Source organism: Bos mutus, chromosome 9 (assembly GCF_027580195.1).
Source record: "Bos mutus isolate GX-2022 chromosome 9, NWIPB_WYAK_1.1, whole genome shotgun sequence".
Lineage (NCBI taxonomy): Eukaryota > Metazoa > Chordata > Mammalia > Artiodactyla > Bovidae > Bos > Bos mutus.
In genome coordinates this window covers 43,146,528-43,150,901 of record NC_091625.1, presented here as the reverse complement: position 1 = coordinate 43,150,901, position 4,374 = coordinate 43,146,528, and the positions used below count along the sequence as shown (strand labels likewise).

The following is a 4,374-nucleotide window of genomic DNA, read 5'->3' as shown; positions in this document are numbered from 1 at the left end:
GCCCAGGAAAAGTCTTTTTAAAAAGAGAGAGAGAGCAGAACGCTTAAAAACATCAAAGAGGATCCTTATACAGGGTCAATAGCAAATGCAATTATAGAAAATTAGGTGGTGACATCATATCTTAAGTTACAAGTCAGTTCTTTGTGGGGTAATTTTCCATGTTGGAATTTTGCTTCACATTTTTTCAGTAGCCCTATTTCACTCCCAGAAGCTAGCTGCTCATAGATTCTAGTGGCTCAGTCATGCATGCCAGGGACCCAAAATCTGAGAGGATTCACTTGGTTAACCAAGAACCCTTAGCCAGAGGCAATCTGGTTTCTTTCCCAGGGCTAGTACAAAACAGTGGAAATATTTCCACTCCAAATAGAAACTACAATCTAAAAGTAGCCCTGTTCCCTTTTCTTTTAAAATTTGAACACAAGCAGAAACAAAGAGTAGGATTTCGGTTTATCTTACACTGAGGTTCAAGAAAGGAATTGTAGCAAATATAAAACAAAATTTTAACTGGCACTAGATTACATGACAACTACTACACTTAAAAACTGTATCTAGCGTTTTCATGAAGATGGCACCGAAGGCGAAGAAGGAAAACCCTGCCCCTCCTAAAGCTGAAGCCAAAGCAAAGGCTTTGAAGGCCAAGAAAGCAGTGGTGAAAGGTGTTCACAGCCACAAAAAAAAGATCTGGACGTCGCCCACCTTCCGGCGGCCCGAAACCCTGCGGCTCAGGAGGCAGCCCAAATATCCTCAGAAGAGCGCCCCAGGAGAAACAAACTTGACTGCTATGCCATCATCAAATTCCCCCTCACCACCGAGTCAGCCATGAAGAAAATGGAAGACAACACACTGGTATCCATTGTGGATGTCAAGGCCAGCAAGCACCAAACTAAACAGGCTGTGAAGAAGCTCTATGACATTGATGTGGCTAAGGTCAATACTCTGATCAGGCCTGATGGAGAGAAGAAGGCATATGTTCAACTGGCTCCTGACTATGATGCTTTGGATGTTGTCGACAAAATTGGGATCATCTAAACTGAGTCCAGCTGGCTAATTCCAAATATAAAAGTTTTCACTATGTAAAAAAAAAAAAAAAACCTGTATCTAGTACAGTTGCTTAGTATAGAACCTGATCAGGAGAGAAGAGAAATAATGCCAACTTCTTGCCAGAAAATCAAAACACTAAGCCATCTGCATATATCTGGACAAAATTATAATTCAAAAAGATACATGCAGTCCTATGTTCATAGCAGCATTATTTACAATAGTCAAGACATAGAAGAAACAAAAGTCAATCGACAGAAGAATGGATAGAGAAGGTGTGGTAATATAAACAATGGAATCTGACTCATAAAAAGGAATGAAATAATGCCATGTGCAACAAGGATGGACCTAGAGGGTATCACACCAAGTGAAGTCAGTCCAAAAGAGAAAAACAAACACCATATGACATCACTTATATGTGGAATCTAAAATATTACACAAGTGATCCTATCTACAAACCAGAAACAAACTTACAGACATAGAGAAAAGACTTGCAGTTGCCAAGGGGGAGAGAGGGTGAGAGAGGATGACTTGGGAGTCTGGGATGAGCTGATAGAAACTATTACATATCGAATGGATAACAACAAGGTCCTACTGTATAGCATAGCGAACCTATATTCAATACTCTGTAATAAGCCACAATGTAAAAGAAAAAAACACTAAGCCATTTGTAAGCAGATAAATACCTTCCAGTAATATCCATTTAAATATGTACTGAGGTTTATAGACAAAAGGTACCATTGTGAACACAGGTTAGGATCTTAGGATCCTATGTAATGTGATCCAAGGAACCAGATGACTTTGATGAAGTTCCCCCTTTGCAATCAAACTCAGCAATATTGTTCAAAAGGAACCAAGAGAACAGGAAAAATCTTCGGAGTCAAACCAGTTATAACTGGTCTCTGACCAGTAGTGTTTCTGTTCCAATATAAAGTCACTTTTCTAGGGGACTTCACACCATCTGTTTCTGAGGTTTATTTAGACCAGTTTTAGTGATTTTATGCCAAAGGTGCATAAAAAAGTGTTGTTTAACTCATATTTGGCAAGATATTTCTTGAATAAATGAAAGAGGCATGACACCTTCATATTTCTGACATTTTAAAAATATTTTCAAACAAAACACTGAAATACTATATAACAAAAATATTATCAAAGCTCTGCCTACTCTGCATTCTTGCATGTGATTATAAATCATTCACTCCGGTCACCCACCGTCCATGGGCATGCATCTAGAACTGAAGTGGCACGCTGACTCTAATAAATGCCAGACCTTGCCGAGAAACCTCAGAAATCCATCCAACAGTCGATGGCAATGAGTCACATGACTAAAATAATCATGTGACTAATGGCTATGCTATTAGTATAGCTGAAAATGAGAAGACCTCATGACCCAGAGATGCCAGGACTAGGTATAAATACAAAAATACACTAGGAAAAATACGAGACATGACAGCATGTTCATTCAACACTGTCTGTAGTAGCATAACTGGGAAAAACCTAAAAGTTCATCAGCAGAAAATTAGATGCATAAACTGTAATATAACTCTATAACTGAATAACAGAATTTTAACTTACAGATGTTAAAATGAATGATTACTATCCATACTAACTTAGCTCTTTAAAATATAATTTTAGTGGGTAAGAGCAATATTTAATATTTCATTCAGTATAATACCATTTATATATACTTTAAAGACATACAAATAGTGAAAATTTAAAATGACCTAAGTGTCCATAAAGAGGAGACTGGATAAATGAAGGCAGTATATAATGGAAGGTATCATTGTTTAAATGATGGTGTAGAGCTCTATTGATTGACGATGAAAAGGTCAGTGATATTTTGCTAAATGAAGATGCAGTATATATACTATGATCTGATTTTTACTTTCCAAAAAATGTGTGTACATGCATAAGAAATGTTAACTCAGGCTATTTCTGGATGATGGGATAATTGATAGGCTTTATTTTCTTCTTTATACCCTTCTGCATTTTTCTGAATTTTTCTCTGCAATTAGTATTACTTTTATAAGCAGAAAATAACATTTTACTATAAAAAAGAAAAAACAAAAATACAATGTAGCAGATTTCCAAAGATGGCTGCACCAGTATATTTCTCACCCCCCCATGCTTTTATTACAGTATGACTTTGACATTTCTCCATAGAGAGCTAGGAAGGAGCCTCTGTTCCCACCCCTTAAAAAGGGGCCAGCTTTTATGAGTTGATTCTAATGAATAGGATGCAAAGTGACTGCATTACTTCCAAGGGTAGGTCTTAAAAGATGACACAGCTTCTGCCTAGTTCATTCTCTCTCTCTTCCCATCTCTCCTTACCCTTGGAACCTGGCCACTGTGTCATGATTTAGCCCAGGTCACATGGAGAGGTTTCATGGAGATGTTCAGGCCAACAGCCCAGCTAGGGCCTCCCTTAGCTAAGAGCCAGCATTGACTACCAGACATGTGAGTGAACTAGCCTTTGAATGATTCCACTAGCCTCAGCTTTTGCTTCATTCAGTTGAGGCCCCAGACACCTCTGCGCCTTGCCCAGAATCTGTGAGCATAATCAACAGTTGCTCTGTGCCACTGTATTTTGCAGTAATTTGCTCCACAGTCCTAGAAACTGGTACACACACAACAAATAATATTACTTGTTGTTTCAAGCTACACATGTGGTCAGAGTAAATTAATTGACTAAAATAATCAGTTTTAGCTATCTTGTAGGGCTGAAAATGAACATATCCCCGTGGCCCAGCAACTCCATGTCTAGGTATAAACCCTGGAAAAAAAGTGCTCAGTGAAACACAGACTAGCATGTTCATGTCAACATTGCTCACAGCAGGGTAATTGGAAAAAAACTAGAAGTCCATCAGCAGGAAATTAGGCATATAAATTGAGGTGTAATTGTATAATAGAATACTCATAGATGTCAAAGTAAATAAATTATTGTATGCATTAACTTCGCATGGATTGGATACATACCAAATTCTTTATAATAATTTCTCCTAGGAGTATGGGAGGAAAATGGGACCTGAGAGAGGATCCCATGGGACTTTTAAAGGCATTTTCAAGGTCAAAAATTAAAAATAATAATAATAAAACAAATTTTTAAAAACATTGATTTGAAGCAAATATGGCAAAATGCTAACATTTACCCTAATTATGAAAATCCAGGTGATTATAACTCCCCACATACTTTTCTGTATTCACTTTCTCCCTACTACACCAAAAATAAATCTAGTATTTAAAGGTTAGTGTTTCTCTGACACAAACCACAGCAGGATCCTCTATAATCCACCTCCCAGAATATTGGAAATAAAAGCAAAAATGAACAAATGGGAC

General features: G+C 37.5%; 1 pseudogene; it reads left to right on the top strand.

The window, feature by feature from the left end:
• The first annotated feature begins 559 nt into the window (after positions 1-559).
• LOC102280976 (large ribosomal subunit protein uL23 pseudogene) lies at positions 560-1,029 on the top strand (annotated as a pseudogene).
• Positions 1,030-4,374: the final 3,345 nt, after the last annotated feature.